Source organism: Phyllobates terribilis, unplaced genomic scaffold (genome assembly GCF_046119375.1).
Source record: "Phyllobates terribilis strain yellow unplaced genomic scaffold, ASM4611937v1 Scaffold_10__3_contigs__length_209671492, whole genome shotgun sequence".
Classification (NCBI taxonomy): Eukaryota; Metazoa; Chordata; class Amphibia; order Anura; family Dendrobatidae; genus Phyllobates; species Phyllobates terribilis.
In genome coordinates this window covers 81,867,204-81,893,353 of record NW_027362770.1, presented here as the reverse complement: position 1 = coordinate 81,893,353, position 26,150 = coordinate 81,867,204, and positions in this window count along the sequence as shown.

Genomic DNA, 26,150 nt, shown 5'->3' with positions numbered 1-26,150 from the left:
CTCTGGTAGTCCTCTCGACTGAGGTTGAAGTAGGACTTATGGGCATCGCCGACCAAAAACGGAGCCACCACTTCCGCCCACTGGCCGGCTGGTAGGTTTTCCCGCTCTGCTGTGCGTTTGTAGATAGTCAGGAAGGCTTCCACGTTGTCCTCCGGTCTCATCTTCAACAACGCTGAGCGTACCTTGTCCCGGGCCTCTAGCTGTTAACCGCAGGGCAGCAATCTGTTGCAGCAACAGTTCATTTGTGTTTTCTGCTGCTGCTGATTTATGCTGCTGTTCCCGCTCCTGCTGTTGCCACTGGAGACTGCAGCTGCTGCTGCTGGGTAAGTACCAACTGCTTTAACAGCGCCTCCATTTTGTCCACGGGGTGGGGCTGAAAGGTGGCAGGCTGGATTGTGATCATGCAGCTGCCAGTGGGGTATGCCTCAGTCACAATGCCCGCATTCTCCACCAAGCTGAAAGGCGGCGGTGTTCACACCGTGCAGTAACTGAGGCAGTGACCCAAGCAAGTCCAACATAAGCAGCTTTTATTCAGCACTCACAGGTAAAACAGAGTTCTCCAGTTCGCAGCCGGGTTAACATAAGTCCATAACAACGGCCGCGCCGGGACGCTCAGAGCCTGTTGGGTGCAGAGCCTTACCAGACGTAGGTTCAGCTATACACAGGCCCGCCAAGCTTTCCTGCTATATTCCTAGCAGGTCCCAACACTGAACACTAACCCTTAATGCAGGGTTTTTAAAGGACCTGTGGCAAGAGCCTCCTCCAAGAAATGAAGGCCCTGCTGGGTTTTACTACTCTGCCTTAGCCAGATAGCCTGACCAGGTCAATGCTCACCTTCATTCCTGCATTGCAGCTGCAGGTGTGTCTGTGACTGCAATGCACTTCAATGGGTTTAATAGGTCTCTGTACAAATTCTGGGGGATATATACCATCCCTCGTATTCGATCCCACATACATACATACATACATACATACATACATACATACATACATACATACATACATACATACATACATACATACATACATACATACATACATACATACATACATACATACATACATACATACATACATACATACATACCCTGAATCAGCAGCACCTCTCCCTTTCTGCCTGTTTTTCCGGGGTAGACTGTGACGAGCATAGCGGCGCCAGGTCTGATATAAACCTGATGACACTGTGCGGCCAGCCAATCATTGTAATGCCCACAAAAAAACATGGCTATGGCATAACAGTGCGTGGCAGGAAATCCCTGTATGTTCATTGGCTCTCCAAAGAGTGCCAAACATGCAGGGAGGGGACCAGAGTTCCTGCCTGAGCAGCCCGGAAATACTCGCCGAGCTTCTCGAGCACCGTGATGCTCGGGCGAGTACCGAGCACGTTAGCTCATCATCACTAATAGAAAGCCATCCTGTAGATATATTTCACAACCTCCCTCACACTATACATTTACACCCTTTAGTGCCTTTAATTTGTATCAAATAAGGTGTTTAACTCAATTTAAAAAAAACATGACAAACGAGTAGAGCCCCTTCCCCAATTGTAAACCTGTACATATTTAATTCTGCTGTCAGCTTATAAGTGGATACAATTGTAGCTGGTTTGGGCAAGTACTTGTGGTACATGTGGAGCAATTTGTGCAGCTGCTGCTAATTTCCAAGCACTTTGCCTAGGCTGCATGCAATTGTATCCACTCCTCAGCGCCTCTCAGGAATAACAAAGTACCATTCTTCTGTGCCCATAGGTAGAAGGCGTCCTGAGCCTATGCATTCCAGCCAAGTAAATTCTCTAGTGTGCGTCAGTATGTGATCAGCCACCAAAGTGGGATTACAAGCATGTTTTTCCCCTTTCAAAGTCGAAACTATGCCCAATGGTAGAACGCAATGTAGTGTTATTATAACAAAATTAAGAAATACATACAGGAAAACCCTTGTATAAACATGTACAACAAAACAGATATACACCTTACCTGTCCTGGTGTAGGGCACCTCCTTTTTAACGTCATCCAGGTGAGCGTACAGGTTATCATAATTGTAACTGGGCCTGGGCTTCTGGTGGAGCCTCGGGCTACGCCGAGGATGCTGAGCAGTGTAGATCTGCTCAGCATCTCCACCAGGTAGTATATTCCCTGGAGGCCTGAGAACAGAGACATCATTTGAAGAAGAGTGATCAAGCAAAATTGGGAAATTTACAGTACTACACAATTACTGGCAATCATGTATCATCAGTGTACATCAAATAGTTAGGGCGAACATTTTGGTATGTTCACTAGTTGCCTGCTCCTGGCCTAATGGATATGATCAAGTGCATGCAAGAAAGAATAACATCAGACACACACAGTCGGATGTAAGCTCTCCTTGATCAGCTATGGCACAGCTCCTGTAGCACCCTGAGGATTCGGCTGCTACAGGGGTATTGCACCTCAAGCCAGAGGTGTGATATTCCACTCCCGGGTAAGGATGGAGTGTGGGACTGAGCTCAGTAGGCTGCATGCACTACATACATCCCATTTCCGGGGGACAGATCAATGGTACTCCCACTAGAGAAATGTGCAGGTACGACAGTGTCTGTCCCTGGCTGGAGTGGGAGGGGGGTGGAACATCCCAGTAGTGTAGGGGCAGATAGGGGGAGCAGTCTGGGTAATGCTAGGAGCTCATTGGGTGCTGGTCACCTGAGCTCACACATAGAGGGAGTATATAAGGTGGGAACCATCTTAGATCAGGGTCAGACAGGCAGACAGCTACTAGTCAGTCTGTTGTAGAGGGTCAAGCAGTCCTGAAAGAAGAGAGAGAGGAGTCAGAAGGACCCAGAGGGGAAGAAGACGGAACCCCAAGAGCCCAAATACAAGCAACAGGGTGAAGGGTTGGCACAAGGGTACCGGATCCCAAGCTGGTGGAGGGCACTAATCCTCAGCCAGAGACCGGAGGTTGTGGGCAGGATCTGCCACGACCCCCCACTAAATCCACCCGAAAGGCAGACCAAGTATAGGGTCAGGGAACCCAGAAGAGGTGTACCCACCAAGAGACCCGAGGGAGCCGGACATAGGTGGATCCCTGGTGGGGAAGGCCAGAGAAAAGGAACGTAAGAAAGGGAGCTCAGGATCACGCTCCAGAATTACCTGGGGGTTGGCCGAGTCCAGGACCTGGTGGACGCAGCACGGCTCGGGCGGTCACTCAAGGCCGGAGTGACCAGCACAACAGCAGTAAGTAAAGACCCTGAACTGCACAGCCCGACTCTGAGTCTTATTACCACCCTCACTGCACCACCACAACCACCACCCTCTACAACTGACCCCCTGAGGCTATACCCCTCCCGTTGGGGGTTATACTACCAGAAGCTGCACACACACCACCAGCCTCAGCGGACCCTGCTGCAGCGGCGGCCGTATTGACCGCAAATCAACGGGTGGCGTAGTCGACACTAAAGAACATCCAGCAACATCTGTAGGACTGCCACACACTGAGCTTGACACCCTGGGCACGGACCGGGTCACCGCCACTCGGAGACTACAACCCCCATCTGATCCGGCTCGGGTATCCCCCAAACAACACTGGCCCAGGGGGCGCGTCACTCCAAGTGTCCTATATTCAACCCAAACATAGACTTATATAAACACTGTATGTGGGCTCGGTTAGCCCAGAATGTGAGTAACCAGATGTATTGATTGGTTAGTCCAGGGGACGTAGTCCATGAGGTCATCAGGGGACGTAGTCCATGAGATCATCAAGGTGGGTTGGTCCATGAGGTGATCAGGGTGGGTTTCTCCAAGCGATATGTCGCTCTGTGCTTGGTTAGTCCTTCTATAGAATGCAGCTTCCTCCCAGAACAGAGCATGGTGTGATGAAACAGGAAATGGCAGCCATCTTTTGATCTAAACAAGCTTATGTAAGGTGAAATAATACTTTGTGGGTCTTTTCTCTCAATCTCCTATGTCTGCGGGTTAATTAAGTACTTGTGTCTCTGGCTCTCCTCAACAAAGTGACATTCAAAGTAATTCTTAACAATAACGAGGCACCATGAAAATGCTCTGCAATCTATCAGCAGGATACTCTGAATAGTGTAATATATAGGATTATGACGAAAGGTTCTGTACAAGGGAACGTTCACACAGCAGAAATCCTGCATATTTTCCATCCAGATTTGAATGCTGAAAAATTGTAGTGGAACACAGTTGCAACCAGGGCTGTGTAGGTGGAGTCGGAGTCCATTTTGGTGGAGTCTGTATAAAATGGACCAACTCTAACTACTAAAATATACAATAAATGGAGCACAGTAGTTTCATGCAGTCTGTTGGGAATATTTTTTCATAAGAATTTGGGAAAGTTATGAAATGTCCTATTCCTGATTTTAAGGGTCTAGACTTTTAGCTGAGATGAATCTGTGCTACAGTATATTTATCACTTAAACATGAGCCGTGTATGAGGGAGTCGGAGTCATGGAAATCGAGGAGTCGGAGGTTTGGCTTACCGACTCCACAGCCCTGGTTGCAGCAAATGAAATTGGCAAACATCTAATGAAATAAATGGACAGAATGATGTGACTGCATTGCTACCACACAGAAACAAATACAACCGCACAGAGCATGCGAAGGAATGTGAATATTTAAATCGATTTATTCCAAACTGTACCACCACTATACATACTGTACACAATTCAGGTACTTGATCTATTGGTGTGAGCCCATCTGCTAGAAGCAAGGTAGGCAAATGGAAATCTACACTATCAAACTAATCTGTCCTGGTCTCTGCCTAGCTTTACATATTTAAAGGGCACATAGGATCCAGCTTTAACAAAAAAACTTTGAGATAAGTGCCGTAACACACCAGATGAATAAGCCACTCCTAACAAAATGAAATAAAAGCAGAGGTGTAGGTTACCCCAACTGCATTGCTATACAATGAAGACAATACATTTATTATGAGCAGTAATGCGGTACAAATTTATGTATTTGATTATGACATTACTCGACACGCTCACAGTACAGCTTGTATACCATTGTAGTGCAGTCACAGCAACCTGTACCCATGGCCTTATTTAATCTTGTAGGAGGTGCTCGGTAATATAATTTTTCTAATGCATATTTAGGGGTAAATTACCCTATACACGGTGAGGCGTAGACGGCAAGAAGCTTTTGTATACATTCGTACAGGGAAGGCTGTCAATCACTGATCCACCCACTGGACTTTAAAGCATAGAAAGAGCAGGGACATAAATAACTACTATGAATAGTTTCCCCATAATCCTGCATATCAATCTGCTCAGCTGCTTCGTCTATCACACTGTCTGCGGGCCAGACAAATTTAATGGGACTTTTCCCTTGTATGCGATTTTGCGTTAAGGTATCAATTTACAAGTGCTTCTCAGTAAATTAGAATACTTATCAAAACCCACCTGCAAAGGCTTCCTAAGCATTTAAAAAGATCCCTTAGTCTGTTTCAGTAGGCTCCATAATCCTGAGGAAGACTGCTGACTTGACAGATGTCCAGAAGGTATTCATTGACACTCCAAATGGAGGGTAAGCAACAAAATGTCATTTGCTAAAGAAACTGGCTGTTCAGAGTGCTGCATCCAAACATTTTAACCCCTTCACGAACTTGGGATTTTCAGTTTTTGCATTTTAGTTTTTGGCTCCCAGAGCCATATCGTTTTTATTTTTTGGGCAATATGGCCATGTGATGGCTTATTTTTTGCGGGACAAATTGTACTTTAAACACCATTACTAGCTTTACCATGCAGTGTACTGGAAAACAGGAAAAAAATTCCAAGTGCTGTGAATTGGCAAAAAAATGTAAAAAAAAAAAAAAAAAAAATGCAATTCCAGTTTTTTTTTTTTTTTTCACGTCCACTGGATGCTAAAATTGACCTGCTATTATTATACTCCAGGTCATTATGAGTTCGTAAACACCAAACATGTATAGGTGGTTTTTTATTTAAGAGAAAAAGACAAAGGAGAAAACCCAACCATAAAAGTCAAACGTCAATTGCAGTGAAAATGATTTATTGATTACAGGTGAGAAACAAATGGATAGCAACCAATGACAAGAGAGAACATATTAAAACCATTTAAAAAACAGGGGCGCATATCCGGGTAATATGTAGAAAAATTCATGTTGGGAGTAGCCAATTAGTGGTTTAGAATTACTGGTCCATAGGTAGCAAATAATAAATAAATATTTATACACATGATTGCCACATAGAAACATATAAGGAATGAGGGAGATGCACTTTAGATGTTTAATATACATATATTTTTTCAAGTGCATATACTATATTGCTCACTCTCCCAAAGTATATTATATGGGCAATATTTACACTATAAATCTCACTCACTCTCCAATGGTGTGCAAACCTGCAAATTGTATATCACATAATGTGCAAAGATTTATAAATACAGTCTAACATTCCCACAAGATGCAGGATCAGCCAACCCCATACAGAGGGAGGAAGAAAACGGCGATCAGAGAATCATTGTTTTGGGTTAAGATTTTAGAAAAAAGATGTGCTTGTAGAGTACTGTTTATATGCTGAACCATATAGCTGGCATATATCAGTTAGGCCTCATAGTTGGCAAATACTAAGCTGAAAAGCACTTACAGTGAGTGGCCAGGTGTCCCAATCCCAGGCATGCGTTCACCCCGACGCGTGTTTCGGTAAGCGCCTTCAACAGGGGCTGAGTGAGGGCTTATTTTTTGTGCCCCGAGCTGACGTTTTTATTGATATTCTGATGACCCGTTATTGCAACCAAAGTATTTCTGGCATTTTGATTGTATTTCTTGCTATGCTGTTTACAGATCAGATTCATTATTTTTATATTTTGATAGATCGGGCGTTTCTGAACGCGGTGATACCAAATATGTACTTTTTTTTTTTTTTTTATGGTTTTATTTTGAATAGGGCGATTTGAACTTCATTTTTTTTATATTTTTAAACTTTTCCCTTTAATAGTCTCCATAGGAGACTTGAAGCTGCGATCTTCTGATTGCTCGTGTTACACATAGCAGGGTGATCAATGACAACCACAGGGGTCTCCTCCAGTCCCTGGGTTGTCATGCCAACCCATCAGTGCCCTGTGATCATGTGAGGGGCACAGTTGGACTGAGCTGATTGCACTGGAAGTGCATCATTATGTATATTGCCACTATCAGACTGACAGCAGCATTTAACATGTTGACAGCTGCGGGTGGATCGAGACTTCACCCGCAGCTGTTAGGGGCACATCAGCTGATGAAATCAGCCCTCATGTGCCTGAAAAGGTGCGGGCTCATCGCCAGATCTCGCATCAAAAAGAGGAAGGCGGCCTATGACGTATATACACATCATAGGTCGTAAAGGGGTTGAAGAAACGTGGAAGAAAGTAAAAGTACAACTCCCCCCACCACCTTCACAAAATATTTTACTTTAGCACCAATATTTTTTATTTTCGTATAGGTAATAGGAGAAAATTGACCTCAAAACTTGTTAGGCTATTTCTCCCAAGTAAGCCAATACCCCATATGTGGGGGAAAATGCAGTTTACGACCAAAAAGTCAAATAAGAAAATAATTTTGGTGAGTCCCCAAAATAATTGTGAAGCCGTAAGTCACGGCTACTGGTTGGAGACCCACAGCTTTGTAAAACGGACTGAGTCATATAAATAGGACACGGTGAAGCTGCTTTTTTTGTTTATTTACCAAGAAGTCAAATGGTGCTCCTTCCCAAATATGGCTGTAATCAAGAGCAGATGCCATGTTGCATTTGGAAAGCCCCTGATATTCCTAAGTAGTGGAAACGCCCCACAATTGAACCCTTTTTTGGACACTAAACCCCTAAGGGAATTTTATCTACATGTGTGGTGATCACATTGAATCCCCAGGTGCTTCACAGAAGTTTAACGTAGAGCCATGAAAATGAAACGTTTTTCACACGAAAATGTTATTTTGGCTCCAAATTCTTTTATGTTCACAAAACGTAACAGGAGAACCACGAACCCCAAAACTTATTGTGCAGTTTCTCCCAAGTAAAGGGGGGAGGGAAACTACTACTGTTCTTCCTTTGCAAACCCTGCCGTGCGCCCAATTGACGATTTGGAATGCAGATTTAATGAAATTGTCTGCGTTAGTCATGTCGTGTTTGGCGAGCCCCCTATATGCCTAAACAGTGGAAACACCTCACGATAAAACCCTTTTTTGGAAACTAGACCCTTTAAAGGAATATACGTGTGGTGGGCACCTTGAACCCACAGGTTCTTCATAGAGTATGTATGTATATATGCCCCATACGTAGTCGAAAATAACTTTTGGGGCACAGTGCAAAGCTCAGAAAGGAAGGAGCGCCATATCGGAGTTCAGGTTTTACTGGAATGGTATGTGAGTGCCATGTCACATAAGCAGAGCTACTGAGGTGGCAGATCAGCCAAAACACCCTATCATTGACCTGATTATACAAACTACACCCCCAATGAATTAATCTAGGGGTGCAGTGAGTATATTGACTCTACACTAGTGATGAGTGAGCAGGCACGCTACTGCTCTGTACTCGCCTGAGCAGATCACTGCTTGAGATGCTCAGAGCTCGCAGAGTATTTCCGGGATTGCTAGGCGGGAGCTCGGGGTCCCCTCCCTGCATGTTTGGCGCTCTTTACAGAGGCAATGGACATGCAGGGATTGTCTGCCACACACTGTAACGCCGAAGCCATGTTGGTTGTGGCATTACAGTGATTGGCTGGCCGCACAGCGTCATCGGGTCTATATCAGAAGTGGCGCCGCCATGCTCGTCAGTCTACTCTGGAATCAGGCAGTGTAGGGAGAGGTGCTGCTGAGCTAGGGAGAGATTCGCTTGTTTCTTGGTTAGTGTAGGTATACCACAACATATTCTACGCATATCCATCTCGACTAACCGTCCTTCTGAGGACTAATCCAGCTGCATTGATATCAGTGCTAAGAAGGCAGGCAGTGTATGTGGCAGACTGCAGTGCATATAGCAAGAGCAAGCATCAGCAAGAACGTCCACGTCCTTGTTCCAGCTCAGTGTCCAGTTCTGTCTGCGTCTGGTGCTTTTACAGATATTTCTAAAAATGGCCCCAGATATCAGGGGCCAGGAATTTTTGGGGGGGGGATCTTAATCCTGATTATTTGCTTAAAAAGCAATCCAGTGAACAGTTTTTCTGCTGCATTTGCTTGTTGGCACTGAAGAATACAGCCAGATCCTTTCCATATTACAGCGCTAAAAATCCAGCTATTTAAAACTATGGTTTTCTGTCACACGTATCACATCACTGCAGTTAAAATCCAGCCATTTGTAGTGAAAGTTGAAAACATTGTACTCCATTTAAAATGGGCAAGGCAAGGGACTGAGAAGTGGACGTGATTGTGATGATGGTACATGCAGAGGACGAGGCCGAGGCTGTGGGCTAGCTGAAATTGTGCCACAACAAACATCCACATCTTCTCGCTCGACCTTCCTGTCCCAATTAATAGGGGCCCGCAGAACACCACTATTGAACACAGAGCAGTGTGAAAAGGTTATTGGATGGATAGCAGATAATGCTTCCAGTCACTTGGCCACCACCACGTCTTCCACACGGTCAAGTCTCAGTAGCTGTGAGTCTGGACCGCATATTCCTCACCCTGAACCTCCTTCCTCCCATCTTGCCGAGTGCCCAGAGATAACTAATCCCATGCTTGGACATTCAGAAAAGCTGTTCACTTTTCCATTTATAGATATGGGCCTCTCTCCCATTTCACTTGAAGAGGGCAAGAGGAGATCGCATGTAGCAATGCCCAAATATTAGAGCAGGCATGGTCACACGAAGGCAATGGTGGGAACGTGTAATTACTGTTGCAAGAGATGGATGATTATACACAATTGCCAGAAAGTCAGGAGGAGGACCAGGGTGCGGAAGTGGAAGACGAGGTGGTGGATGATATAGTAACTGACCCAACCTGGCAGGAGGACCTACAGAGCAAGGACAACAGCACAAGGGGAGAGGGGTTGGGGGGGGGGGGGGGCTTAGCACCACAACAGGCAGGAAGAAGCAGTGTGGTAACATCAACACAATGGAAGTTGCCATTACAACTGTTAGGTCTTCCCGAGTCTGGTTGTTTTTTAAAGACTCTGTCGATAACCCCAAAACGGCCATTTGCACCACCTGCCAGGCCAGCATCAGCAGAGGTAGCAAAACTACCAGCCTGACCACCACCAGCATGATCAGGCACATGGCAGCAAAGCACCCAACTAAGTGGGCCAAACCCCCATCGTCCAGGAACAGTGTCTGCGGGTGGCACCACTGCTTTTTCTGCTGTTGTGTGTGCAAGTCAATCCCCTGTCCATGGTGCATGCGAAGATGATTCCTGCCCTGCACCTGTTGTTGCACACTCTCAACTAGCACCATCAGCAAGCACGTCCACATCCTTGTCCCAGTGCAGTTTTCAGTTGTCCCTACCCCAGTAATGGAACGCAAGCGCAAATATCGGACTTTACTCCTCTTTGATCAGACCTCATCTGGAATACTGCGTCCAGTTTTGGGCACCACATTTTAAAAAAGACCGACAAACTGGAGCAAGTTCAGAGAAGAGCGACCCGATTGGTGACCGGTCTGCAAACCATGTCCTATGAGGAACGGTTACAGGATTTGGGAATGTATAGCTTGCAAAAAAGAAGACTGAGAGGAGACTTTAATAGCTGTCTACAAATATCTGAAGGGCTGACACATTGTTGAAGGATCATCTTTATTCTCATTTGCACAAGGAAAGACTAGAAGCAATGGGAGGAGACACAGATTAGATATTACGAAAAAACATTTTGACAGTTAGGGTGATCAATGAGTGGAACAGGCTGCCACGAGAGGTGGTGAGTTCCCCTTCAATGGATGTCTTCAAACAGAGGCTGGACAGATATCTGTCTGAGATGATTTGGTGAATCCTGCTTTGAGCAGGGGGTTGGACCAGATGACCCAGGAGGTCCCCTCCAACTCTACCATTCTATGATTCTATATGCAGCCAACGCCCTACAGGCCACAGTACTAAATTCACACATTTCGTGACTGCTTGCGCTCAAAATGTTGCCTTTTAGGTTCGTGGAGACGGAAGATTTCCACAACCTCATGGCGGCGGCCATTCCTCGGTACTCGGTCACCAGCCTCCACTATTTCTCCTGGTGTGCCGTCCCCACATTACACAAGCACTTGTCCCACAACATTAGCCGTACCCTCAACAATGCAGTTACTGGGAAAGTCCACCTAACCATGGACACGTGGACAAGTGCTTATGGGCATGGTTGGTGCATCTCTCTGACGGCACACTGGGTTAACATAGTGGAAGCTGGGACTAAGTCAGACCTCGGGACGGAAAACGTCCTCCCGACGCCGAGGATTGCAGCATCACAGTCTACAGCTCCTGCACGTCATTCTCCATCTCCGAAATGACCACATCAGTCACAAGCTGGAAGCGCTGCCTCAGCCAAGCGGCATCAGGCTGTGCGGAAGCTAATATGCTTAGGTGACAAATCGAACAACGCTGAAGAGTTGTGGACAGCTGTGAAAGGATCTCACCTTTGAGCCTCTGGTAGTCCTGGGTGTCCTCTCGACGGAGGTCGAAGTAGGACTTCTGGGCATCGCCGACCAAAAACGGAGCCACCACTTCCTCCCACTGGCCGGCTGGTAGGTTTTCCCACTCTGCTGTGCATTTGTAGATAGTCAGGAAGGCTTCTACGTTGTCCTCCGGTCCCATCTTAATCAACGCTGAGCGTACCTTGTCCCGGGCCTCTCGACGTTAAGGAATAGGCGTTGTAGCTGTTTCCCGCAGGGCAGCAATCTGTTGCAGCAACAGTCCATTTGTGTGTTTTGCTGCTGCTGGTACAGTAGCTGCTGATTATGCTGCTGTTGCCGCTGGAGACTCAGGTGCTGCTCCTGCTGTTGCCACTGGAGACTGCAGCTGCTGTTGCTGGGTGAGTACCAACTGCTTGAACAGCTCCTCCATTTTGTCCACGGGGTGGGGCTGAAAGGTGGCAGGCCGGATTGTGGTCATGCAGCTGCCAGTGGGGTATGCCTCAGTCACAATGCCCGCATTCTCCACTAAACTGTAAGGCGGCAGTGTTCACACCGTGCAGTAACTGAGGCAGTGACCCAAGCAAGTCCAACATAAGCAGATTTATTCAGCGCTCGGAGGTAAAACAGAGTCCTCTGGTTCGCCGCCGGGTTAACATAAGTCCATAACAACCATTGCCGTGGGCAACGGCCGCGCCGGGACGCTCAGAGCCTGACGGGTGCAGAGCCTTACCAGACGTAGGTTCAGCTACACACAGGCCCACCAAGCTTTCCTGCTATATTCCTAGCAGGTCCCAACACTGAACACTAACCCTTAATGCCGGGTTTTTAAAGGACCTGTGGCAAGAGCCTCCTCCAAGAAATGAAGGCCCTGCTGGGTTTTACTACTCTGCCTTAGCCAGATAGCCTGACCAGGTCAATGCTCACCTTCATTCCTGCATTGCAGCCGCAGCTGTGTCTGTGACTGCAATGCACTTCAATGGGTTTAATAGGTCTTTGTACACATTCTGGGGGATATATACCATCCCTCGTATTCGATCATACATGCATGCATGCATACCCTGAATCAGCAGCACCTCTCCCTCTCTGCCTGTTTTTCCGGGGTAGACTGTGACGAGCACAGTTTTGAAATGGCGACGAAGATGTTTAGTGCTGACGATGCCATTATCAGCATGACTATTCCGGTGATTTACATGCTGGAGCACATGTTAAACAGAATTCGGAGTCAGGTGGTGGCACAAGAGGAGGTGGAGGAAGTAGAGGAGGAGGAGTTGTATGCGGAAGGGCTAACATCTGCAAGGTCCAGACGGTCGGCAGCACCAAGGCGGCAGGCATGTGAGGGTGGGGGAGATGATTTTACCAGGGCGCATGGTAGCAGCCAAACTAGTGAGGAAGGTGCAGGAGCCCAGGAAGAAGTGGAGGACGAACTGATGGAAGACTCATCAGATGAGGGAGACCTTGATCACATTTCTGTTGTGCGAGGTTGGGGGGAGAGGACCGAGGAAGGAAACATGATTGTTACCTCGCCACCAACACAACAGGGACTTGGTGCTCCTGGATGCGCAACACACATGAGTGCCTTCTTGCTGCACTACCTGCAACATGACCCTCGAATTGTGAGAATTAGAAATAATCCTGACTACTGGGTTGCCACACTGTTAGATCCCCGGTACAAAAGTAAATTTGCAGAAATTATTCCTGCCATAGAAAGGGATGCACGCATGCAGGAGTATCAGCAGAGACTGTTGCAGAATCTTACATGTGCTTTTCCACAAAATACCAGTGGTGCACGTAGTGAATCTCACAGTTCCAACTTGCCAACCGTGGGACCGTCAAGTGTTCAGCACTCAAACCGTAACAGAACCCCAGTATCTGCTGGTAACATCAATTTTGCGGAATCATTTCACCACTTTTTTAGCCCATCCTTTGCAAGGCCACAGGAGACAAGAAGTCTGACACATAGTCAACGCCTAGAGACGATGGTACAGGAGTATCTCCAAGTAAACATTGAAGCCACGACTGTGTCACTGGACCCTTGCTCTTTTTGGGCTTCCAATCTGGATAAATGGCCGGAGCTAGCCACTTACGCCTTGGAGATCTTGTCATGCCCCGCAGCCAGCGTTCTGTCTGAACGTGTGTTCAGCGCTGCTGGTGGTGTGCTGACAGATAAGCGCACGCGGCTCTCCACTGATAATGTAGACAGACTCACGTTCATAAAGATGAACAAATCATGGATCCGAAACGACTTTTCTACCCCTGTGTCATCCTGGGGAGAGTAAAAGCTTGATGATTGGTTAAAATCACCCTACCAACCGTTTAAAGCTTTCAAATTACTAATCATGTTTATCTGTATCTTGACTGGAAAATAATTTGGGCTTTGTAGCAGTGTGCAGCACTGATCCTATTAGGCCATCTATAATAAGCTTCACCAGATTTAAAATTAAAAATAATTTTTAGCTGCATCTAGCCCGGAAAATAATTTTGGGGCTCCGAGATGCGCAAGACACATAAGTGCCTTCTTGCTGCATGTAACGGGTCTGGGAGGCGGAACCTCTGGGCTACAATACAAGGGGGCGGTCCTTGTAAGGGAGCGGGTGGCGACCAGGCTGGTAGTCACAGGAGGTGACCAGGACAGTCTCTGGGTGTACGGGCAGGAGGACACGGCAAGTGATCGGGGCAGTCTCTGGATAAAGGGTAGGTACGACCTGTGATGGCTGAACCTCCAGGTAGGCTAGCAAGGCAGATGAAGAATGTGTGCTCCCAGGTGAGCAAGCGAGAGTCTCTGGAATAGCAGGTGGTCACAGCACGTGACGGCGGAGCCTCCAGGTAGGCAAGCAGGCAGGTAACGGAGAAGCGCTCCCAGGTGAGCGGGCAAGAGTCTCAGGAATAGCTGGTGGTCACAGCACGTGACAGCGGAGCCTCCGGGCAGACAAGCAGGCAGGTAGCGGAGAAGCGCTCCCAGGTGAGCGGGCAAGAGTCTCTGGAATAGCTGGTGGTCACAGCACGTGACAGCGGAGCCTCCGGGCTGGCAAGCAGGCAGGTAACGGAGAAGCGCTCCCAGGTGAGCGGGCAAGCTGGTCCATAGACAGACTGACCGGAGTTGTAAGGCAGACCGTCGGACCTCAGGCAAGCAGGCAGGTAGCTGAGGTGCGCTCCCAGGTGAGCGGGCAGGCTGGTCCTTAGACAGACTGACCGGAGTAGTAAGGCAGACCGTCAGACCTCAGACTAGCAGACAGGTAGCAAGTAATCAGGCAGGTAACTGGCAGGTAACTGGCAACGGGACCTGAGGGCTGAAGCACAGGTGAGACACAGGTGCAAACAACATTGCTCGGGCACCTCCATTTTGGAGGAGGTGCCTTATATATGATGAAGTCCTCCGGCCATTGGCCGGGGACTCCTTAGGACGGCGCGCGCGGCCCCTTTAAGAGGAGGGGAGCGCGCGCGCGCCCTAAGCACAGGGGCCGGGAAGGAGCGCGCACTGAGAGCAGAGCGGGAGGAGGACGCCGGGAAGGAGCGCGCGCTGACAGCAGAGCGGGAGAGGGACGCCGGGCACGGGGCAGAGTGGTGAGGGGAGCAGCGTCCCTGCCTAGCAGAGGGCAGGGACGCCGGCACTACACTGCACTACCTGCAGCATGACCCTCATATTGTCAGAATTCGAAGTAATCATGACTACTGGGTTGCCACACTCTTAGATCCCCCAAACTTTTCGATCAACCTTTTCATTTTAATAAAGACCAAAAAAATGGTCATTTTTGAAATTATAAGCATTAGCAGGTTGTTAGAAACTGAAATCAAACAGTTTTCAACTCAAAACTTTATTCTAGGTGATGTTACATTTTCACATAGGACCCCTTGTTCGAAAGGAGCTTCTGAACTCTCTCGTCCATTGAATTTGTCAGGTTTTGGATGGTTTCTGCTTCAATTGTTTTGCATGAGGACAGAATACCCTCCCAGAGCTGTTGCTTAGATGTGAACTGCCTCCCGCCATCATAGACACTCCTTTTAATGATGCTCCAAAGGTTCTGAATGGGGTAGAGGTCAGGGGAGCATGGGGGTCACACCATAAGTTTGTCCCCTTTTATGCCCATATCAGCCAGAGATGCAGATGTTTTATGTGCAGCATGAGATGGTGCATTATCATGCAGAAAAATGATCTTGCTGTGAAATACACGGTTCTTCTTCTTGAACCATGGCAGGAAGTGCTGTTTGAGAAAATCCACATACATTATGGAGTTCATCTTTAGCGCCTTCAGGGATCCTAAAGGGGCCGACAATCTCTCTCCCCATGATTCCAGCCCAAAACATTACTCCACCTCCTCCTTGTTGGCGCTGTAGCCGTGTTTGCGTGGGGTGTCCATCAACCAGCCATCCTCCACTCCATTCATCTGGACCATCGAGCGCTGCACGGCACTCATCCGTGAACAAAACAGTTTTGAAATCAGTCTTCATGTAATGTTTGGCCCACTGGAGCCGTTTCTGCTTGTGTGAAGTGGATAGAGGAGGTCGACAGGATGGCGTATGCACAGCTGCAAACCTCTGAAGGACCCTGCATCTTGTTGTTCGGGGGACGTTGGAGGCACAAGCAGCTTCAAAAACTTGTCTGCTGCTATGACAAGGCTTTTTTGCCGCTGCTCTTTCAACCTGACGTAATTGCCTGTAGGAAAGAGTCCTCAATTTGCCCTTATCAGCACGCACACGTGTGTACTGTGAATCAGCTACATACTTCTTGATTGCCAAGACACTTCATCCTGATCATCGCACAATGTTGATTGTAGTCATGCCTTGACCTAAACACTCCACAATGTGTTGCTTCTCAGCAGCCGACACATCCTTTTTCTTTCCCATTTTGGCAGAAAATGTAGGCTGCTTAATAATGTGAGAGAGCCTTCTTAAGTAGTCTTGCCTTTCATTGGACACACCTGCCAAACTAATTAGCACAGGTGTCTGCAATTGCTTACAGTGATATAAAGAGCCCTGACACACATCACCATCAATGAGTTTAACTGACAAACAAACAAATTCTTCCCTTATCACTCCTAAACACTTTTTGCATAATAATTTGGAACACGGTGTACATGTGCTTTTCCACAAAACACCAGTGGTTCATGTAGTGAATCTTACAGTTCTAACTTGCCAACCGTGGTCTGTATGGAGTTGTTCAATAAAGGGCCCAAAATTAAGATAACATAGATGGGAGAGGTCTCTATGAATAGGAATTCCTAAGTATTTGATACCCTGTGAGGGCCAGGCAAAGGGAAAGTTGGACTGGGTGGAATCCTATATGGATTTAGGGAGGGAGACATCGAGGTCCTCAGACTTCGCTGCATTGATTTTAAAATTTTACCATGTAACAAAGTGATCTATTTCAGCCATAACAGCAGGGATGGATATATGTGATTGCGTGATATATACTAGGACATCATCAGCAAATAGAGAGCACTTGTACTCGGTGCCTCCCACCTCAATCCACCTAATATTGGGGTTATGGCGAATTGATGAGAGCAGGTGCTCCGTCACTAGGATGTATAAGAGAGGGGACAGAGGACATCCCTGCCTTGTCCCATTGGTGATTGTGAAAGGTGATGAAAATGTTCTGACGCACCCCCTGGGCCTTGGGACACCCGGAGCCGGACCCTTTTTGGTGGATGCTGGTGGTTGTAGTCTTCGTGGCGGCGATCCGGTTCCGTGGCTCAGGGCGGTCAAACCAGTGGCGGAACTATTTATGTGGTTTTGATGTTTAAATGTCCGACTACGCCACCCGTGGATTGCGGTCAGAGTGAACCGCCGCTACAGGGCAGACCGCTAAGGCTGGTGCTGTGGGTGCAGCAGAGCGTAGCATAACTCCCCACGGGAGGAGTATAGCCTCAGGGCAGTGTATGCGGAGGATGGGGGTGATGGTGCAGGGCAGCAGCAGTAACGACACGGAGTCAGTGATGCAGTTCAGGCCCTTTACTCACAGTTCTTATTATCCAGACCACGTCTGCAGGTAACGGCTGCCCACGTCGTACTGTGCTCACCAGGTGAGGGGCTCAGACAACTCCCAGATAACTTTGGAGCGCTTCACAGGACCCCCTTTGTGTGTCCTTTGTCTGGCCTTTCTTACCAACACTTCTGTCCGGCTGCCTCGGGCCTCCTCTTGGTAAACTTGGCGCCAGTTTCCCTGACCCTATGTGGTGCCTTCCTAGCGGGTGGAGCAAGGGGCTGCGCCACATAAAATGTCAGAGCCTCCGGTTTCTAGCTGAGGGTCGTTTCCTGCCTCCACTAGTTCGGGGACCGGTCTCCCCCTTTGGCCTGACCCCTCCACGCAGGTGGATTCGGGCGTGCGGTGGCGACTCGCCCGTCCGCACCCCTGGGATCCCTTCATTCCTCGTTCCTGGAGCCTTCTCCGCTCCTCTTCCTTCCTTCTCCCTCTTGCAGGCCTGGGCCTCTGTTACTAGGCCCGCCTCCGGAGCAGAGCTCATGCAGAGCCCCTGCTCCCTGCCACTTCTGCTCAGACTTCTCTGCACTGAACTAAGATGGTGCCCACCTTTTATACTCCCTTCTCAATGCACCCAGGAACTGCTTCCTCCCTGCTCCTGCACTGCAGGGTTCCCCTTCCTCAGTGTTCCCTCCCCCCACTCCAGCCAGGGACAGGGACTGTCGTGCCCATCTCAGGGGCATATTGGTCGCCCTGCCCCACGGCAATGTGGTGTAATGCATGCAGGTGTCGGGTCCTGATCCACACTCCATCCTTATCTGAGAGTGAGATATCACACCTCTGGGTGAGGTGCAATACGTCTGTAGCAACCGAGCCCTCGGTGCTACAGTTCCATTTATCTTCAGCCTAGGTGACGTATTGTGATACAGGGCCGTGATTTTGGCTATAAAAGGGTCCCCTAGACCCCTACCCCAAGCTTTTTTAGAGAATCATATATGGCGTGCCAGGAGACTCTATGGAATGCTTTCTCAGCATCCAACGAGAGTATCTACTTACAAATTTTTAACTGCATCTAGCCCAGGAAATACTTTGTGCCTAGTAGCAGTGTCTGCTAGTCAGCGGATTATCTTGCAAGCTACACCACCTGTAGTTTGGACACTTAATTTTTTCAAAGGAAATGCTTCGGGACCACGGGATACTCAGTGAAGAGCATCAGGAGGCACCCCAAGGCATAGGGGCTGGGACTGGCACTAGGATGCCTTGCGGTGGACAGCCGAGCTCGATCCTTATAAAAGCTTTTTAACTGCAGCAGCTTTAGTGGACGCTACTGGAGCTGGAATTACGCGGCTGCTGGCATGAGACTTGCCCTCCAATAGATCCTTGTAAATGGATTTAAAGTGTATTCATTCAAATTAGAGGGACAATTTTAAATTAAAAAGCTTAGAGCTGCCTCCACCACAGGGGGGCTCTCTCGACCCACCAGCGGACAGGCACCAGTATTGGGAGAGGGGGGCTGGCCGTCAGGGTTCACCGCGGCTCTGGCACAAACCCGGCGACACGGAGGTGGCACGGGCAGGAGCGGACTGGCCGTGTCGGCTTCTCACTTTTTGGATTTTAGAAGGGCATGACATGCCTATATCTGTGTCTCCCCCTCCTTTTACTCCTCCACCTCTTTTCTTTTCGCATGACTATATGTACTTGTCACTTTTCCATGTGTTAGTTGTGTCTTCTGAGCAGTTTGTCAGCTTTTGGACAACTTTGAAGGTGTTTTCTATGTGTTTCTATGTGTTTTTGTTTGCCTGCCATTGGTTTTAACGGTGTTCGAAGGTGTTCGACGAACAGTTCGGCGAACACACGGGTGTTCGACGAACCGAACCGAACTCGAACACTACGGGGGTGGCTCAACACTAGTTATAATAACAAAATTAAGAAATACATACAGGAAAACCCTTGTATAAACATGTACAACAAAACAGATATACACCTTACCTCTCCTGGTGTAGGGCACCTCCTTTTTAACGTCATCCAGGTGAGCGTACAGGTTATCGTATTTGTAACTGGGCCTGGCCTTCTGGTGGAGCCTCTGGCTACGCCGAGGATGCTGAGCAGTGTAGATCTGCTCAGCATCTCCACCAGGTAGTATATTCCCTGGAGGCCTGAGAACAGAGGCATCATTTGAAGAAGAGTGATCAAGCAAAATTGGGAAATTTACAGTACTACACAATTACTGGCAATCATGTATCATCAGTGTACATCAAGTAGTTAGGGCGAACATTTTGGTATGTTCACTAGTTGCCTGCTCCTGGCCTAATGGATATGATCAAGTGCATGCAAGAAAGAATAACATCAGACACACACAGTCGGATTTAAGCTCTCCTTGATCAGCTATGGCACAGCTCCAAGTGTCCTTTATTCAACCCGAACATAGACTTATATAAACACTGTAGGTTAGCCCAGAATGTGAGTAACCAGATGTATTGATTGGTTAGTCCAGGGGGCGTAGTCCATGAGGTCATCAGGGTGGGTTTCGCCAAGCGATGTGTCGCTCTGTGGTTGGTTAGTCCTTCTATAGAATGCAGCTTCCTCCCAGAACAGAGCATGGTGTGATGAAACAGGAAATGGCAGCCATCTTTGATCTAAACAAGCTTATGTAAGGTGAAATAATACTTTGTGGGTCTTTTCTCTCAATCTCCTATGTCTGGAGGTTAATTAAGTATGTGAGCCTCTTGCTCTCCTCAACAAAGTGACATTCAAAGTAATGCTTAACAATAACGAGGCACCATGAAAATGCTCTGCAATCTATGAGCAGGATACTCTGAATAGCTTAATATATAGGTTTATGACAAAAGGTTCAGTAAAAGGGAACGTTCACACACAGCAGAAATCTTGCATATTTTCCATCCAGATTTGAATATGAAAAATTGTAGCGGAACACAGTTGCAGCCAGGGCTGTGGAGTCGGTATAAAATGGACCAAATTTATCACTTAAACATGAGCTGTGTATGAGGGAGTCGGAGTCATGGAAATCGAGGAGTCGGAGGTTTGGCTTACCGACTCCACAGCCCTGGTTGCAGCAAATGAAATTGGTAAACATCTAATGAAATAAATGGACACAATGATGTGACTGCATTGCTACCACACAGAAACGAATACAACCGCACAGAGCATGCGAAGGAATGTGAATATTTAAATATATTTATTCCAAACTGTACCACCACTATACATACTGTACACAATTCAGGTACTTGATCTATTGGTGTGAGCCCATCTGCTAGAAGCAAGGCAGGCAAATGGAAATCTACACTATCAAACTAATCTGTCCTGGTCTCAGCCTAGTTTTACATATTTAAAGGGCACATAGGATCCAGCTTTAACAAAAAACCTTTGAGATAAGTGCCGTAACAAACCAGATGAATAAGCCACTCCTAACAAAATGAAATAAAAACAGAGGTGCAGGTTACCCCAACTGCATTGCTATACAATAAAGACAATACATTTATTATGAGCAGTAATGCAGTACAAATTTATGTATTTGATTATGACATTACTCGGCACGCTCACAGTACAGCTTGTATACCATTGTAGTGCAGTCACAGCAACCTGTACCCATGGCCTTATTTAATCTTGTAGGAGGTGCTCGGTAATTGAATTAATAATAATAATAATAATAATAATAAAAAATAATCTTTTTATATAGCGCCAACATATTCCGCAGCGCTTAACAATTCACAGGTTCATGTACAACAGTCATAAGTAACATGGCTAAAGATACAATAATTACAGCAAAAATAATGACGACCCTGCTCCTAAGAGCTTACAATCTACAATGAGGTGGGAGTAACACAAAGTACAATGGCTTATTTACAAGGATGGTCCAGCCATCTTGAGGGGATGAGGGATAGATGGAGGCTGCATGAGCTTATCACCAGCCAGTATCTGTAGTGCTTTTTGGTTAGGTGGAGACTTATGTTTGGAGAAATAAGGAATGGGCTATAAGAATATAAAAGGACTTTGATTAGGGAACGTGATAGGCCACCCTAAACAGATGTGTTTTTAGGGAGCGCCTAAAACTGTGTAAATTGTGGTTCATCCTAATTTCTTGGGGTAGAGCATTCCAAAGAATAGGTGCAGCTCGGGAGGTCTTGAAGCCGGGAGTGGGAGGTACGGATTAGTGCGGATGTTAGTCGAAAGTCGCTTGCAGAGCGTAGAAAACGGGTAGGCCGATAAACAGATGAGGGAAGAGATGTAGGGGGGTGCCGCACTGTGGAGAGCTTTGTGGGTGAGAACAAGCAATTTAAATCTGATCCTAGAATTCATGGGCAGCCAGTGCAATGACTGGCACAGAGCGGAAGCGTCTGAGTAACGATTAGCCAGATAGATGACCCTGGCTGCAGCATTAAGGATGGACTGGAGGGGGGAAAGTCGAGTGAGGGGGAGGCCAATTAAGAGTTACAGTAGTCAAGGCGGGAGTGGATCAGGGCAACAGTGAGGGTTTTTGTTTCCAAGGTGAGAAAGGGGCGGATTCTAGAGATGTTCTTCAGGTGCAAGCGACAAGAGCGGGCAAGAGATTGTATGTGGAGGGTGAAGGAGAGATTGGTGTCAAACACCGCCCAAGCAACGCACCTGCTTGCTCGGCATTATTGTGGTGCCACACTCAGCGAGAGATGTCCGATTTAGAGAGGTGAGTAGACGGCGGGAACAGAAGAAGTTCGGTTTTTGGGAGGTTGAGTTTCAGATAGAGAGCGGACATGATTTTAGAAACTGCGGCCAGACAGTCACTGGTGTTCTGTAGTACAGCGGGGGTAAGGTCAGGGGATGAGGTGTATAGTTGTCATCAGCATAAAGATGATACTGCAAACCAAATTTGATGATTGTCTGACCAATTGGGGCTGTGTAGAGAGAGAAGAGAAGAGGGCCAAGGACTGAACCCTGAGGAACCCCAATAGTGAGAGAAAGAGGGGAAGAAGTGGAGCCAGCGAACGATACACTGAAAGAGCGGTCAGATAGGTAGGAGGAGAACCAGGAGAGAGCAGTGTCCTTTATGCCGATTGAGTGAAGCATAGAGAGTAGGAGGTGGTGGTCAACGGTGTCAAAGGCTGCAGAGAGGTCAAGAAGAATGAGCAAAGAGTGGTCACCATTACGTTTTGCTGTCAGAAGGTCATTGGTTACTTTGAGTGCAGTTTCTGTAGAATGTAGAGGGCGGAAGCCGGACTGTGATGGGTCTAGAAGAGTGAGTGGAGAGGTAGCTGGTAAGGCGGGAGTAGACCAGGCACTCCAAGAGTTTAGAGATGAAAGGAAGATTGGAGACTGGTCTGTAGTTGTTTGTGCAGGAAAGGTCAAGAGAGGGCTTTTTTAATAATGGAGTGATGATGGAGTGTTTGAAGGAGGAGGGGAAGATACCAGAAGAGAGGGAGAGGTTGAAGATTTTAGTTAGATGAGTAGTGACGACTGAAGAAAGAGACTGGAGTAGATGTGAGGGGATGGGGTCAGTGGTGCATGTGGTGGGATGAGAAGAAGAGAGGAGCCTGGAGACTTCGTCTTCTGTGACTGGGTCAAATGTGGAGAGGGATCCAGAGGGGATGTGTGGGGGGTGGGGGGATAGTTGAGTCACGGCACTTTGTGGCTGGGAGCTGATTTCCTGACGGATGGTGTCTATTTTCTCTGTGAAGTAGGAGGCCAGGTCCTCATCACAAATGTCCGTGGTGGGGGCCTGCGCTTTAGGACTGAGGAGGGAGTGAAAGGTATCGAAGAGTTTTTTGGGGTTGTTGGATAGTGAGGAGATCAGGGTGGTGAAGTAGGTCTGTTTGGCGAGGTGAAGGGCAGAGTTGTATGTTTTTAAAATAAATTTGTAGTGGATAAAGTTTTCTGGTGTCCGAGTTTTCCTCCATAGCCGTTCGGCACTTCTAGAGCATCGCTGGATTAATTCTTCTAGTGCACATTTAGGGGTAAATTACCCTATACACGTTGAGGTGTAGACAGCAAGAAGCTTTTGTATACATTCGTACAGGGAAGTCTGTCAATCACTGATCCACCCACTGGACTTTAAAGCATAGAAAGAGCAGGGACAAAAATAACTACTGTGAATAGTTCCCCATAATCCTGCATATCAATCTATCACACTGTCTGCGGGCCAGACAAATTTAATGGGACTTTTCCCTTGTATGCAATTTTGCGTTAAGGTATCAATTTACAAGTGCTTCTCAGTAAATTAGAATACTTATCAAAACCCACCTGCAAAGGCTTCCTAAGCATTTAAAAAGATCCCTTAGTCTGTTTCAGTAGGCTCCATAATCCTGAGGAAGACTGCTGACTTGACAGATGTCCAGAAGGTATTCATTGACACTCCAAACGGAGGGTAAGCAACAAAATGTCATTTGCTAAAGAAACTGGCTGTTCAGAGTGCTGCATCCAAACATTTTAACCCCTTCACAACCTTGGGTTTTTCAGTTTTTGCATTTTAGTTTTTGGCTCCCAGAGCCATATCGTTTTTATTTTTTGGGCAATATGGCCATGTGATGGCTTATTTTTTGCGGGACAAATTGTACTTTAAACACCATTACTAGCTTTACCATGTAGTGTACTGGAAAACAGGAAAAAAATTCCAAGTGCTGTGAATTGGCAAAAAAAAAAAAAAATGCAATTCCAGTTTTTTGTTTTCTTTCCACGTTCACTTGATGCTAAAATTGGCTCTGAGAGAATCCATCACCGCTTGTACCTGGGATAGCTGCGTATGCCAGTCGGTGCTAAAGAGGATATCATCTAGATACGCGGATGCGTACTCCTGATGAGGCTTGAGCACTGTCCATCAACCTCTGGAATGTAGCCGGGCCCCATGTAACCCAAAAGGTAATATCACATAGTGATATAGACCCTCCGGAGTTATGAAGGCGGCCTTTTCCTTCGCCGATTCCTTGAGAGGTACCTGCCAGTAATCTTGGTGAGATTGAGCATAGTAAAGTACTAGGCCTTCCCCAGTCTCTCAGTCAGCTCATCCACCCTGGGCATTGGATATACAGTGGTGGCCAAAAGTATTGGCACCCCTGCAATTCTGTCAGATAATACTCAGTTTCTTCCTGAAAATGATTGCAATCACAAATTCTTTGGTATTATTATCTTCATTTAATTTGCTTGCACGGAAAAAACACAACTCCAAAAATGGGCCAGACAAAAGTATTGGCACCCTCAGCCTAATACTTGGTTGCACAACCTTTAGCCAAAATACCGCTTCCGGTAACCATCAATGAGTTTCTTACAATGCTCTGCTGGAATTGTAGACCATTCTTCTTTGGCAAACTGCTCCAGGTCCCTGATATTTGAAGGGTGCCTTCTCCAAACTGCCATTTTGAGATCTCTCCACAGGTGTTCTATGGGATTCAGGTCTGGACTCATTGCTGGCCACCTTAGAAGTCTCCAGTGCTTTCTCTAAAACCATTTTATAGTGCTTTTGGAAGTGTGTTTTGGGTCATTGTCCTGCTGGAAGACCCATGACCTCTGTGGGAGACCCAGCTTTCTCACACTGGGCCCTACATTATGCTGCAAAATTTGTTGGTAGTCTTCAGACTTCATAATGCCATGCACACTGTCAAGCAGTCCAGTGCCAGAGGCAGCAAAACAACCCCAAAACATCATGGAACCTCCGCTATGTTTGACTATAGGGACAGTGTTCTTTTCTTTGAATACCTCCCTTTTTTTTTTTTTTTTTTTTTTTTCCCCGTACACTCTATGTTGATGCTTTTTCCCAAAAAGCTCTACTTTAGTCTCATCTGACCAGAGAGCATTCTTCCAAAACGTTTTGGGCTTTCTCAGGTAAGTTTTGGCAAACTCCAGCCTGGCTTTTTTATGTCTCGGGGTAAGAAGTGGGGTCTTCCTGGGTATCCTACCATACAGTCCCTTTTCATTCAGACGCCGACGGATAGTACGGGTTGACACTGTTGTACCCTCAGACTGCAGGGCAGCTTGAACTTGTTTGGATGTTAGTCGAGGTATCCACCATCCGCACAATCTTGCGTTGAAATCTCTCGTCAATTTTTCTTTTCCGTCCGCATCTAGGGAGGTTGGCTACAATGCCATGGGCTTTAAACTTCTTGATGACACTGCCCACGGAAGACACAGGAACATTCAGGTCTTTGGAGCTGGACTTGTAGCCTTGAGATTGCTCATTCTTCCTCACAATTTGGTTTCTCAAGTCCTCAGACAGTTCTTTGGTCTTTCTTTTCTCCATGCTCAGTGTGGTACACACAAGGACACAGGACAGAGGTTGAGTCAACTTTAATCCATGTTAACTGGCTGCAAGTGTGATTTAGTTATTGCCAACATCTGTTAGGTGCCACAGGTAAGTTACAGGTGCTGTTAATTACACGAATTAGAGAAGCATCACATGATTTTTCAAACAGTGCCAATACTTTTGTCCACCCCCTTTTTTTAGGTTTGGTGTGGAATTGTATCCAATTTGGCTTTAGGACAATTCTTTTTGTGTTTTTTCATTGAAGACAAATTAAATGAAGATAATACCAAAGAATTTGTGATTGCAATCACTTTCAGGAAGAAACTGAGTATTATCAGACAGAATTGCAGGGGTGCCAATACTTTTGGCCACCACTGTAGGTCAAATTTCGACATTCATTTTATTTCCGGAAATCATTACAGAAGCGTAACGATCCGTCTGGTTTCGGAATCGGTACGATGAGGCTAGCCCACTCACTCCGTGA